Source organism: Balaenoptera physalus (genome assembly GCF_965194825.1).
Source record: "Balaenoptera physalus genome assembly, chromosome: 20".
NCBI classification, from domain to species: Eukaryota; Metazoa; Chordata; class Mammalia; order Artiodactyla; family Balaenopteridae; genus Balaenoptera; species Balaenoptera physalus.
Genome location: NC_138901.1, coordinates 4,503,671 through 4,518,201, shown reverse-complemented (window position 1 = coordinate 4,518,201; position 14,531 = coordinate 4,503,671). Strand labels below are relative to the sequence as shown.

At 41.9% G+C, this 14,531-nt stretch overlaps 1 long non-coding RNA gene across 1 annotated transcript in view; it reads left to right on the top strand.

Moving 5' to 3' along the window:
- Window positions 1-14,531, top strand: part of LOC309649663 — a 453,852-nt gene that overhangs the window by 149,408 nt on the left and 289,913 nt on the right. The gene's annotated exons all lie outside the window — the stretch shown is intronic.

Sequence of the window (14,531 nt, the reverse complement as noted above, 5' to 3'; positions counted from 1 at the left end):
TCTGCTTAACCTCTAACTAGCAGTGCAACTATAAACATGATACTTAAATTTTCTGAATGTGAGTCCTAATCCATTAATTTGGCACACACAGACTATGGTGAGATGTCTGTCATGTAGCTTAAACTATCTCAGCATAGGTTTTTTTAATTAAAAAATTTTTTTAAATTTATTTTATTTTATTATTTTTTAAAAATTTTTGATTGCATTGGGGCTTCATTGCTGCACACGGGCTTTCTCTAGTTGCGTCAGGCAGGGGCTACTCTTCCCTGTGGTGCGCGGACTTCTCATTGTGATGGCTTCTCTTGTTGTGAAGCACGGGCTCTAGGTGCGTGGGCTTCAGTAGTTGCAGTGTGCGGGCTTCAGTAGTTGTGGCTTGCTGGCTCAGTAGTTGCGGTACATGAGTTTAGTTGCTCCACGGCATGTGGGATCTTCCCAGACCAGGGCTCGAACCCGTGTCCCCTGCATTGGCAGGTGGATTCTTAACTACTGCGCCACCAGGGAAGCCCCTCAGCATAGGTTTTGATATTGTGTGTGTGTGTGTGAGCTGAACTTACATCCTATATACTGTTATCATTTTAGTCAGAGATCCACACCCAAGGATGGTTGATGGAAATATATCAGAAAATTCAAATCCAGATGTGATTCCAGATGTAGATATTATAAGCAGGTTGGTGGCACAAATCTTTGCTCAATACCAGACTTTAGCTAATTACCAACCTGTCTGTAAATGAGTAGTTTGTTAATTAGTGTCAAGGCTGTTTGGAAGGGATGTTGATTTAGAGCATTTGGTTAAAATATTTTAGAGACCTCCGTACTCTCCCGGTTAGAGGGTGTAAGAATCCAGCAAGGGCTTAGCTTTTACATCGTGGGTTGACAACCAAGGTTTAATATCTAGAGGCCTTATGTCCAGTCCTTGGCTTTGAGCAGGGTTTCTCAACCTTGGTACTACTGACATTTGGGGCTGGATAATTCTTTGTCTTGGGGGGTGTCCTCTGCCTTGTAATGTTTAGTAATATCCTTGGTCTTCATTCACTAGATGCCAGTAGAAACTCTCTTTCTTCCCCTTCTGTTTTGTCAACCCATGATGTCTCCAGACATTGAAAAATGTCTGCTGGTTGGGCGGGGTGGGGGGCGGCAAAATCGCCCCAGTTGAGAAAGACTAGTTTAGAGGATACAGTGACTTGGGACCAACTATAAGGACAAGAAAGTTCTGACAATGAGTAATCATCATGTGCATCTTGAGTAAAGCTTTCACAGAAGATGGATCCAGATCCCTTAAACGACAGAGCCCTGAGGTGTCTTTGGGCTCCTAGAACAGGTCCTCTGAGCTTTTTTGTGCCTACTTTCTAATAAATGTTTGCATTCATATATGCATATTAACGGGGGAAACAGATTTGGTCTGCCACTTGGTTTGATTATAACGGGTTAATGAGTTTGTGGGGGGAATAATTAAACCTCTTCCACCTTGGACTTCTTGGTGCTTACCACTGTCTACCATAAAGAACCTAAGAATTGTGACCACACTGCCTCCGGTCAGCTCTCAGCACGGTGGACAGTGGCACGTCACTGACTTGGTTGATACGAAGAGCTGGTCAGAAGCCTTCAGTGTGAAGTTCTAGGCTCCCGGGGATCAGGAAGCAGGACACAGGGATATCCAAAAGGGAATGGAGACCCCCTCTCCCACCCTCCTCCCCCTCAGCACACACCTATTTGGGTCTCCTTTTATCACTGATTTGTCTAGAGATGCCCTGAACCATCTTGTAATGGCTCTGTCTGTCCAAGCCACTTGTTACTGTCTGAGACCCACGGAAAGGAACAGTCCTACAGAAGCACTTTTTTGCTGAGTTAAAAAGCCTTCAGTTATCTGACTGTAGGTTTCAAGAAGATACAAGGCTGAGACTTCGCTGCCTGCGCCCATGCACCGCCCCCCCCCCGCCCCCGCCCAGAGTCTCTGTGGCAGAAATCTGGAGTTCATCCACAGCTTCCTACATAATGAAACTGAATGCATGCTCGTCATAAAATAAAATGTCCACCTGCGGTTTTGAAGCACCGCGGGGACTTTATACAGACCTCTAAACTAAATTCAAATCCCCCAGTACTTGCTGAGCTCCGTCTTCCTGGAATCCTCCATGGGAGCTGCTTCTGCCCTCCAATAACTTGGCAGGGCAGTGGGATTCTGCTTTTCTGAGCAGAGAGACCCCCAGCCCAGCGCCTCTTTGCAAACCATTCCCCTTCGCATCAGCTCCACCAGGTGGCTCTCAGCAGAGAGGACCACCACTGTCCCGTGGTCCCCGGGGGCTCTGTGGCTCTCCCGAGGGGAAAGTTAATGATTTCATTGTGTCTATGTGGGATACTTAATGAATGGGCCTGAATAATTCAAGACAGGATGTCAGTGAAGAGGACACAGCCGACACCTGGGCAGGACAAAGATTTCTTTGGCTGCTTCAGGGGCGGGGGAGGGGATGCGCAGTCTTCATTTTACCATATTGTGTTCCCAGCTGCAAACAGTCCAAACGACAGGGACAGGCTCTTTCTTTTTTGAGGAGACAACTGTGGCTGTCTGGATGTGTGTGTGTGCGTGCACAAGAGTGTGCGTGTGCGTGTGTGTGTGTCTCTCTGTGTGTTTCCTTGCCAAGGCAAATTCAGATGATAAATCTGGCACTTTAAAAAAGACACTGGTCTTGTATCCCCGTTTACGCAACCTCAGACTTGGACCTGAAAAAAATATCAAGCAAACTACATTCTTCTCCAAAGTTTTATAATAATGATAATAAAATGGTCCCCTACCAGGTTCAAAGAGGCTTTTCAGCTGGATACTGTGACGGGATCTTTGCAGAGGGGAGAGTGGGGATCCACTGAAATTCTGCTGCTTTACGAGGAGATGGGAATAGTAAAGTCAGATGCCTGGCTCACCGGAGATAACCCTGGAACTGAAATTACCCAATGACAGCGCCCTGGCTTTTTGCAGCTGGGGTGTTACATTTTTTTTAAGGGGTGGTGGATTTGATAGCTCCTGAGAGTTTATTATTTTGCTTTTTTTCTGTTAAATCTCAGAAAGTAATGAGATGAAGAACTGAAGTCAGTTCTGCAGGTAATTTCCAGGAATTTTATAGGAATATCTTGGGGGGAGAGATCACAGTGATTATTTCAATAATCCAACGAAGAGATGCCCATCCATATAGACCTAGGGTCTCTCTAACTCTATAACCCCTGCCTCCCCAACAGGTTCTACTTTCCATCTTCAGATTGTGTATCTTAAAACAATCACTGTTACCATCTAGTTAGCCAAATGGAAGTCCTGGACATTCTCCCCAGTAGTATGTACGATACACATGTTCAAAGTGTATACAATTTCAGGGAGCTCACAGACTCCCTGAAGAACCATCGCCCAGTCCCCCAGATCTCTTGGTGACTCTGGTCTCTATAAAAATAAAATTTGTCCTGGGGGAAAGATGGTGCCATATTGTCAATGACCATCACCTCACAGTGACTATGATTTCAAGAATAAATCCACACCACTGGACCACTTAAAAAATTATTTGACTTTAGGAAACGCTTGAAAGACAATTTCATATCCCTCTAGTGGTCCTACAAAGGTTGGATACAGGGGACAGTGGGACAATAGGAACTGGAGGCCAGGATGCAGAGCCACGCCATTCTCAGGATTCTGTGCATACAGAAACTTCTCCTAAAGTGATGCTGTTCTTATTTCTGTTCATCAGCTGCCAGCCTTTCAGGTGCCTCAGAATCAGTACGCGGTGTCTTCTGTGGTCTGCTTCATTTGGACATAACATCCAGAAAAATAAAGAACCTTCATTTTAAAATCCAAGATTAAATATGGAAATCTCCTTCTTTTAGAAAACTATTACATTGCAAATTTTCTGGCACATTAGCACTTACGTCCCGTGTCAATTAGAAAAATGTGACAATCAGTCATAAAGTGTCTTTATGACCTCAGGGACCTTAGAAATGATTGAGTTCCTCCTTCCCGTGGGACAGATGAGCAAATGGAGACACAGGCAGGAGAGGACACTGTCTTGCCCAAGTCCCTTACTGGGCTGGTGCCAAAGCTAAACACCCAGTGCCAGTTTCTCAGTTGGCACTTCCCCACGCTGCCGCCATTCTGAGCATTACACTGTCAACTTAAAGCTATGATTTTAGGGGATATTAAAGGTGAGATGCCACAGAGTCTAAAGATGTTACCATTGCATTGCCCTCCCACGCAACCTCTTGGTAAAGAGTTTGCAAAGAAACAGATCTCATCCCAAATTTAATAGGTTAAAAAAATTGGAATCTTGTGTTTTACCCAGTATCAGCATCAACAGAAACTATTAAAATGAAATGAAGACCATGCTAAGAATAAAGTTGAATTCTCTGCCAGAGTTACAAAAAGCATGGAAAGACCCTTCACTGAGAGATGCATGCAGTGCGTGGATCCCAGGGCCTGGGCAGGGAAATAACAATAGATACTGAGGTTTGTTTCTTCCCGAAAAACAGGACACCAGAGATATAAGACCCTGCGATATTTTATTTTCAAAACAAGACAGAACCCAACTGCAGCTCCCTAAGGAGAGCCCTACTTCCCAGCACTGGGTCTGCATGAGGAGCCCTGGCATTTCCTCTTTAGCAGAAAGTGCAGCCAGCACAACAATCAAGCTGTGATTGGGAGCTGAGTGCAGTAGTTAATTAAGGCTGCATCTATTATTCTCCAGGGCAATTCAGCGCAGCTTGAATGAGCCCCAGAGCCAGTCTGTGGTGGGAATGTCTCCCTGGGCAGTGGGAGAATCCAGTCTCATCAGCATAACAATAGCCCCCAGGATGCACTTGGACTGATGTAATGGCCAGTGTTATGGAGGGGGGATGAAAGCCTTGCAGCAGAAGCCTGGAGCGTTTGCAGCTGACTGGGGCTATTTCAGTACATGAAATTCCTTCCCTCTTTCTTCCTTTTATAAGAGACGTTTGCTAATTGGTAGAGCTCTGAAAACAATATACCATTAAGAATAGCTTTCCTTCCTCCCACTGCCCCCCCCACCCCGCCCCCGCGCCACACACTCCCATTTTTAAAAAGTTCCTGCTTTCTTGCTTCACTGGAAATCTCAACTTTTGTTCGGCGGCTTGCATGAAGTCTTAATTTTTTCTTTCTCTTAAACATGGAACTTATAAACAACCATTTACTAAAAGAGACTCTGCAACCGATTCTTCTGTATCAGGGTTTCCCTAATGCGCTCTCTGCCTGGGAGAATCTTGGCTACAGCTCGTACCTTTGCCTTGTACATGATACATCGATACAAAACATTTTGGAAAAGTGAGTCATGGAAAGTTAGTCTGATTTTGGTTTTTTTTTCTTTTTTAAAAAAAAATCACTAGGGCTTATTTAAAGCTGGAGCATTTGAATCATTTAAGTTGACAGTGTAATGCTCAGAATGGCGGCAGCGTGGGGAAGTGCCAGCTGAGAGACTGGCACTGGGTGTTTAGCTTTGGCACCAGCCCAGTAAGGGACTTGGGCAAGACAGTGTCCTCTCCTGCCTGTGTCTCCATTTGCTCATCTGTCCCACGGGAGGGAGGAACTCAATCATTTCCAAGGTCCCTGTGGTCATAAAGACACTTTATGACTGATTGTCACATTTTTCTAATTGACACGGGACGTAAGTGCTAATGTGCCAGAAAATTTGCAATGTAATAGTTTTCTAAAAGAAGGAGACTTCCATATTTAATCTTGGATTTTAAAATGAAGGTTCTTTATTTTTCTGGATGTTATGTCCAAATGAAGCAGACCACAGAAGACACCGCGTACTGATTCTGAGGCACCTGAAAGGCTGGCAGCTGATGAACAGAAATAAGAACAGCATCACTTTAGGAGAAGTTTCTGTATGCACAGAATCCTGAGAATGGCGTGGCTCTGCATCCTGGCCTCCAGTTCCTATTGTCCCACTGTCCCCTGTATCCAACCTTTGTAGGACCACTAGAGGGATATGAAATTGTCTTTCAAGCGTTTCCTAAAGTCAAATAATTTTTTAAGTGGTCCAGTGGTGTGGATTTATTCTTGAAATCATAGTCACTGTGAGGTGATGGTCATTGACAATATGGCACCATCTTTCCCCCAGGACAAATTTTATTTTTATAGAGACCAGAGTCACCAAGAGATCTGGGGGACTGGGCGATGGTTCTTCAGGGAGTCTGTGAGCTCCCTGAAATTGTATACACTTTGAACATGTGTATCGTACATACTACTGGGGAGAATGTCCAGGACTTCCATTTGGCTAACTAGATGGTAACAGTGATTGTTTTAAGATACACAATCTGAAGATGGAAAGTAGAACCTGTTGGGGAGGCAGGGGTTATAGAGTTAGAGAGACCCTAGGTCTATATGGATGGGCATCTCTTCGTTGGATTATTGAAATAATCACTGTGATCTCTCCCCCCAAGATATTCAGGTGAAGTTTTGGGGAGGCAGGGGTTATAGATTTAGAGAGACCCTAGGTCTATATGGATGGGCATCTCTTCGTTTGATTATTGAAATAATCACTGTGATCTCTCCCCCCAAGATATTCAGGTGAAGTTTTGGGGAGGTCAGAGGTTATGATGTGTTTTTGCCACTGAACCATCAGTCTAGAAGAATCCATTTGCAGGGCCGCTATCAAGGGCCATTTGTTCCCTTTTGAGTATTTTGGCTACTATAGAACCTGCTTCTAGCCAGTAAATGGTCCCATCTTGTCGTTCAGCCTGGAAGACTTCCCATGGTTGTGGTCAAATAAGAGAAACCCTAGCACATTCCCTGTTCAGGGCTTTTTTAAAATAAAATAACAAAACATGTAACAACTCAGCATAAAATAATTTTTAGTATAATGGATCACTGTATATTAAAAAATGATATAAAGTTAGACCAGAACTTTAAGAAGTTCTGGGTATAACTAGGTGCTTTAGTCACTAATCTTGAACTAATTAAGCTTGACTCTCTTATAAGCTCGAGTAAAGTTATTTATTTCCCTCATCAAGAATCTTTATAACCCAAGACAGAAGTTTTTTTCTGAGTTTTAATACTTTAACAGTTTTACCAGGCATCAAACCATGCAGAGTTTTTATTCACATTTCTAACAGTAGAGATTTAACTGTTCATGTTTAACAAAAAAATAAGCATAGCATATCAAGCTATACACTTCGGAATCACACAAACCTCTCTTCTAGTTATAGTTCAGTCTCTGTGTAGCCTTGGGGAAGCTAATTATTGTCTCAGATCCTAAAGTTTGTCCTCTCTAAATTGGGTATAATGATACCTACCTTAAGAGATTGTTGTGAGGATTGAATGGCATAAGATGTGAGAAAGTATCATTTTGAGTGTGGACTGGACATCAAGTAGGTGACCTGTAAGTGCCAAGTCATTTTTCTGCCCTCTACTGTGCTCCCACAATGTGCATTTTCTAGACCGCTGATTCCCTTCTCTCTTGTCTCCACTCTATTCATAGACAGAAGCAGAGAAGGACAACAGAATTCATGGAGCCTATTTTTATTCTTTCCAGAATGGGAAACCCTATGATGTTGAATGGCTTCCTGATAGTCTAGTCAAAAAGCCCAGCCTGAGATCACAGAATTTGGGGGCTGGAATGGAATTTAGGGAAGTAACCCAGCCCTTTATCGCATCATCTTGCTCAGTTATTCTGTGGCAGTGGCCAAAAGTTGAGTCTCAGCCCAGACCTTAGGTTGCTACCCCTGTTTACCTTAACATTTTCTTTCTCACATTAGTTCCTCTGTTATTATGCAGTTATTTCTCTGAAATTATTATTATTTTAAAGATTTTTTTTTGATGTGGACCATTTTTAAAGTCTATTGAATTTGTTACAATATTGCTTCTGTTTTTTATGTTTTGGTTTTTGGCTGTGAGGCATGTGGGATCTTAGCTCCCTGACCAGGGATTGAACCCACACCCCCTGCATTGGAAGGCAAAGTCTTAACCAGTGGGCCACCAGGGAAGTCCCCCTCTGCAATAATTAAACATAAAGAACTTGATATAAAATGTATTGGAGTAAAAAAAAAAAGTCAAGTCCAGCAGAGATAAACTTAAGACACAAACACAACAACTTAAATAGAATTGAACATACTTAAAATAGCTTTCTAAGAGCATCACCAATAGCATCACTACCAGGAAACATCGAGTGAAAGGATGGCTCCATTGACAGAAGCAGGCATGCTGACATGGGCAAAAATATGGCTAGGAAAACATGGTAGTGTTGAATTGTGTTGTTTTGGTCGGCAGACTTTTAAAAAGTGAAATGTTACATAGAATCCCAGTGTCATGAAGGGGATAAAAGGAAGGTGTTCGGATAGGAGCAGAGGTCAGTGGGGTAGAGTTTCAGTTTCTCTGCCATCTTATCAGTCTCCCCTCATTCCTCAACTCCAACTGGTGATGTGCTTCCAAAAGAACACTGGACTTTATGGAAACCAATTGGAAAGACAATGCAGTGACACAAAACTATGAGCCAGAAGGACAGGAGATTTGCTTCCTTCCCTGCCCACTAGGAGGTGGAAACAAAGCTGTGATCAGTACAGCCTTATGAAGAATGAATCATTCCCAAACTAAGCCACTTATATAATTAATGATACTTAATGTTGGTAGGTTGGGGAGAGGATAAATGGTAAATTCAATAAAGTATCAGCCACATGTTATTTGAGATACTTAAAAGATGTTGAAACCGATATGCAAAGATATTGGTTAGATGGATTTACAACATCCAGTTGAGCAATTAATCACATTTTCTGTGGATTGTCAGGTGAACCAACGGAAGCAAGAAATCAGACTGTTTTAATATGCTATTTGAATTCATTAAATTGAAACCACAGCATGAGAGTAAAGAGAGGCATCCTCCCAAATTAGGGGAAGACAGGTTAAGTGATCAAGTCAATTCTATTTAACTAGTGAGTGACTCCTACCATATCATGGTTTCTTTAAAAGGTGGCTTCAAACTGTAGTCATGTGGGTATCCTGGGGCCTAGCTCAATTTAGGTCTAAATATTTGATCCTCCAGCTCCATCTCAGCTGTTCTGTACGTGATCCTGTTTGCAGGGGTTACGCTTCCCTACAGAGGGGAGCAAAATATGTGCCTGATGGTAGTTGGGTGACTGTTCTCTCTGCCTTAAATTCCATTCTAATTTTTTACCTTTTCACTTTTTAAATTTAATTCATTAAATTATTTAAAGCTAATCTATTTATTTATTTTCCTTCATTTTTATTGATCTTTCAAGGTTTAATTCAATTATTTCTTCCAGGAGATTTCCCTGAATCCCCAGCTTGGATTCAGTACCTCCCTTCATACTTTATACATACTTTGTCTTTGTACTGATGATGTTACAGATTTTGTGTGTTTTGGTCCTTGGATGTAAGGTGCTGATAGTTAAATTCCAAAGACAATGACCTACCCATCCATGTACCATTACTCTACCATCCCTGTACCATACATATACTACTGGAATATGTATGGTAGGTGTTCAGAAACGTATTTGGGAATTGTTCAGTTTAATGAGACGAGCACAGTTTGTGCATTAGACAAGTTTTCTGATATTTTCTCTTTGGGGGATACTCCTTTGTCTGCCAGTACATGAACACAGGATGATTTGGTTAGCAGATTAAATGCAAAATAAGGGTGTCTTATAAACCACGAAACAAACTAATTTAGAGCACCAGATGCTGCCCCCATGGAAAATTAGTTTCTCTCTCATTGTCTTCCCATAGTACTTTGAATGTACCTCCCTTAATGCTAGGGTGACCATATAATTTACCAAATGGGACTATTTCTGAGAGTGGAAGGTGGCACTATCAGTAATTACACTTCAATAGCAGACAGTGACCTGGTGTTCTCCCTGCTGATCCAGAATGTATGGTTATCCCACTAAGAGCACTGAGCTGCACTACACAATTGGTGCTAAGGTGCCTATTTCTCGCCAGACTGTGTGTTCCTTGGGAGTTAGAGTGGCACTTGATTTATGCTTAATAGCATGGCTTCCATGTGCTAGAATTTTGTTTCCTGTATGTTGAATGAATATACTTTCTAAAGCTATTACTATAGTGTCATTTTCTTCACCGAAGTACACGCTTAGGGTGCCTGGCTCTGCATTCTCCATCATTCGGCTATGCAGTAAATGGATGGAATGTCAGAATCTTAGGAACAAGAAAAAAAAGTGTTTTTTATTGTCAAACACCCCCTTAGGCCTTCAAAAGTAACTGATAGAGACTAAATAAGTGAAACTCTCAAGTCCACAGGATACAGCATTTGGATCATGGCTGTGACTGTGACTAACTGAATCAAGGGGCAAACGTGGTTATATTGAATTCCTTCTGTAATTTATTTGTTCAGTCTCCTATTGATACAGTAGAGAATGGAGGTTATTGTGTATGCTGAAGCCCAACTCAAGCCTTAGAATTTTTGTCCCACTAATTACAAATATCGTGTACTTGGATATGTTCTTTACCTCTCTATGCCTAAGTGTTGTTATTTGTAAAATGGGGATAATAATACTTCCTTTCTTCTCCTGCCTATCTTCTTCCTCCTCCTCTTCATAATTATGATCATAGGATATTTAGATTGTCCTCAAGGGCCTAGGCCTTCTTCATCTGTGCAGCATGAGTATTTCAAGTAGTGAGTAGACATGGCAGGTGCTCACTAAATGATGAATAAGTGAATAAATGAATGAATCAATGCTGTCCTTTATACGTGAAGTCTGGTCTCATTGTGTTCTGCTTGGATTGTATATGTTGTAAGTAAAGTTGTTGTTCAGTCTTTTCAGGTGTCTTGATATGTATATACTTTTAGGAGCGCTCAGAAAGGTCCACTTAGAAAGTGATGAGGTGCAATGGTGAGGGTTTTCAGGATGACAGGTTATGATGTTGCCTTTGTCATCTCCTCTACTGACAGTCCCAGAATCAAATAAAATCCTTTAAAATTTTCAGAGAACAAAACAGTTTCCAACATCTCACCAAATCAATCAGTGCAGTTTTAATGCTCTTTTAAAAGTAGAGATTCTTGCACTGTTTGGTTTAGAGTGACTCAGACATTTTTAACCAAGGAAATAAAACAGGCAAATAAATCCACTAGGGAAGATAGCTTAGTGGTCTAAGACTCAGGTTAGAAATGGGGAGACTCCCTAGAACTGTGAAGTTCAAATTACAGCCACATTGACTCACCCTTTCGTCTTTTTTGAGATAAATTGAGTTGCAGTTGGTTTATGGTGGGAGAGTTTTTTGGATAAGGTCTCTAAACACCCAAGGTTTGTTTGCTCTGTTTGGACGTTATAGAACTCTAGAGGCATTTTTTTTTTTTCTTTAGAAAATGGTTTGCTGTAATTTGTTTGGCCCCAGATTCTGGTACTCGGCTGAAATGTTGGGAAAACAGAGAATTGGCTTTCTCCTATAGTCTATTAGACACTTAATAAAATACAGATGATTAAGAGACCTCTTTCTGCTTCCCAGAGGAGTGCTTGAGACCGGGTAAGAAATAAAAGCAAAGGAATGGGGTGACAAATTTCAAGACGGTACTTTAAACATAAGGCTTGGTGTGGCTAGAAAAATAGCTCTTCGAACTTTTAAACTGACATTGAGAAGCATAAAAATATTTATTTCCAGTGTATTTTCAGATAAAAATGTAATAGCACCAGTGATTTGGCACCTAGGCAAATGAAATAAATAATGAGTATAGTAGTGATTATTAGATTATTGAAGATATAAAAGAAATGATTCTTGCTTTTAAAAGGAGGTTCAAATCTAAAATAGTGAGACTATTAAATTTCCAGGTAAGGTTATTTGAAAAATACAGTAAAAAGAGTAGGAATTGCACATAAATGTACAAAACATCTGCATTTCATGGATTTAAAAAAAAAATCTCTATGTATTCAAGCAGAAAATTTAGGTTATGTAAAAGGAACAAAAGGAAGTCCTTTCTTCTCAGTAATACTTAATGCTAAGGTAATTTTGGAATTCCTAGAGTTTGGAGTGGTAAAAGGCAAGATTCAAACAGTCCATATCATGTTATGTAGTCACTCTTGAGCCAAAGCCAAAGTAAAATGTTCTCAGATGTGAAAATACAGAAAATATGAACTATTTGTATACACTTTAGATAAAACTACTTAGACTTACTCTAGAAATATTAGAGGTAAATGAAATTGACGGAGAAAACATAGTATACAGGCTGGAAATCAGGTATTTCTATCATCTAGTACAGATGAGAGTAGGAATTTAGTAAATTTTTATTGAACGAATTATATGTAAATATATATTATCTGCATATATACACATATATGTGTATCATGTACGAAATGATGCAAAAGCCAAACTGAACACTTTAAAAATGTAAAGTAAATAAATTGTGTCAAGCAAAATTTGGGAAACGTCACATGGCTTTGGGATCTTTATAGCATTCACAGGAAGCCATGCTTTCCCTGGGCTGCATCCAGCCAATGACTGAGCAAAACAGCGGGACTGTATTTGGGCCATTTCTGCCCAGTTGTCTTTGCTCTATGGCTCTCCATTGGCTGGCTGAGATGTTCCAGAGCTGTAGTGCAGTCTGAGCCTCTTCCTTCCCTCTTTCCTTTTGTAGGTGTCAGAACTGTATGGAAATGCTTTTCCCTGCTTTATCTCTCTTTTGGTCTTTCAGTCAATAAATCTCTCCACTTCTGGTTCCACCTTGGTGTCCCCTACCTGGAGGACCTGAATTGACATAGAGTGTTTATGTGTGTGCTTGCTTGTGATGAATTGGTAGGTGGAGAAAGTAAAGTATACTCTAAATTCTCATTTTGTAGCAGGGACTCAGAGGTTAGGGAAACTAGTAGAACAACAAACAAGGGGGCTAAAACAGGAAGCATGAGATAAAACGGCAGAGAAGATCAAACTATTACAAATGTAAGGTGCTGCAGCACCCATCCAGCTACATTATCTTCAGTTTACTTCTTTATATCAGAGAGAGGATCTTCAACTAAGATGGAAGTCCAAAAATTCCTGGGTTCTAGATTTAGAGCTGTGTGTCTTTGGAATGTTTTGGTAAATCCTTCCATGAAGGTTTCAGAATGTTTTTCTTTCCCTCTGGGTACAGAGTTTCATTGTAGCTAGGGGAGAAGGCCTAAAAAAATTCCTATCAGGCTCTGAATATCAGCTTCCAATTGTCCAACTTCTGACCATACAGCAACTTAAAAATATATATAATATATGTAATATATATATAATTTATATATATATATAATATATATATATATATATATATATCTGTATCTCCTTTCAAACATCTTGTCAGGTTTCAGCCATGACAAACAGTAAATATTCCTGGCACTATCAAAAAACCCCGTGGACATAAGAGGTGTCCCCAAATAAGGTGCAAAAGATACAACCCTCCCAAGATCCAGAGCCACTCCCAAAGATAACCAAAAGAAAGAAAGACAATTCCCCTAAAAGCTGGCAAGAGTTGGTAGGATCCTAGCTGAAAACTGACTGCAACCCACATTCCTGTCCAGCCACGTCCCCCACCTCTCCCCACAACCTCATGGTGCCAAGCCAAGTTCTCAGGACACAAAAAGAGGCAAACAAGAAGGCATTAGCTATCCCTGAGAGAGAAAGAATCAGCCACCGATGGGCACCCAAAAGCAAATTCACAAATCACGATTCAGATCAGATTCTCACGCTTTTTTCATGCCAATCTGAATTTGTTCAGAAAGGGACAACGTAAAATCTTACTTTCCTCTTTGACCAGGCACCACAGATTAGAGATCTGGGAGAGCTGAGTTTGGTAAGGATGCTCATCCGTTGCCGGTTTCTGCCAGTTTTCCCGGGATTCCGTGTGCAGGCTCTGGAGCAAGTGGGGTGTCCCAGCAGGTTTCAGCCTGCTCACCAGAAACTGTGGAGGAGGGAAAATAATTTTCCTTCTGCCCTTTATAGAGAATGCTTGGCTGAGACCTCTTTTTCTCTAGGGGACCTCATTCACTGATAAGCTTATTGAAGATGGTTAAAAGTTCTCCACCCTGGCCCCGTATAATCCAAGATTATCTTTGCTAAGGCTATATTCTACTTGTTCAACCTTAATACGGCATTTTACTCACGTGAGGCCTTACACTGGACCCAGTCCAGCTTAAGTTGGACCCAGTCTGACCTAAATCCCCTTCAGTTTGTAAGTTAGACCAGTCTGACCCGAATTCACTCCATTTTCTAAGTTGGACCCAGTCTGACGCGGACCCAGTCTGACGTCGGAGCCAGTCTGGCGCGGGAGCCAGTCTGACGCGGGACCCATTTTGACGCCGGAGCCAGTCTGACGCGGGACCCAGTCTGACGCGGGACCCATTTTGACGCCGGAGCCAGTCTGACGCGGGACCCATTTTGACGCGGGAGCCAGTCTGACGCCGGAGCCAGTCTGACGCGGGACCCAGTCTGACGCGGGACCCATTTTGACGCCGGAGCCAGTCTGACGTCGGACCCAGTCTGACGCGGGAGCCAGTCTGACGCGGGAGCCAGTCTGACGCGGGACTCATTTTGACGCCGGAGCCAGTCTGACGCGGGACCCAGT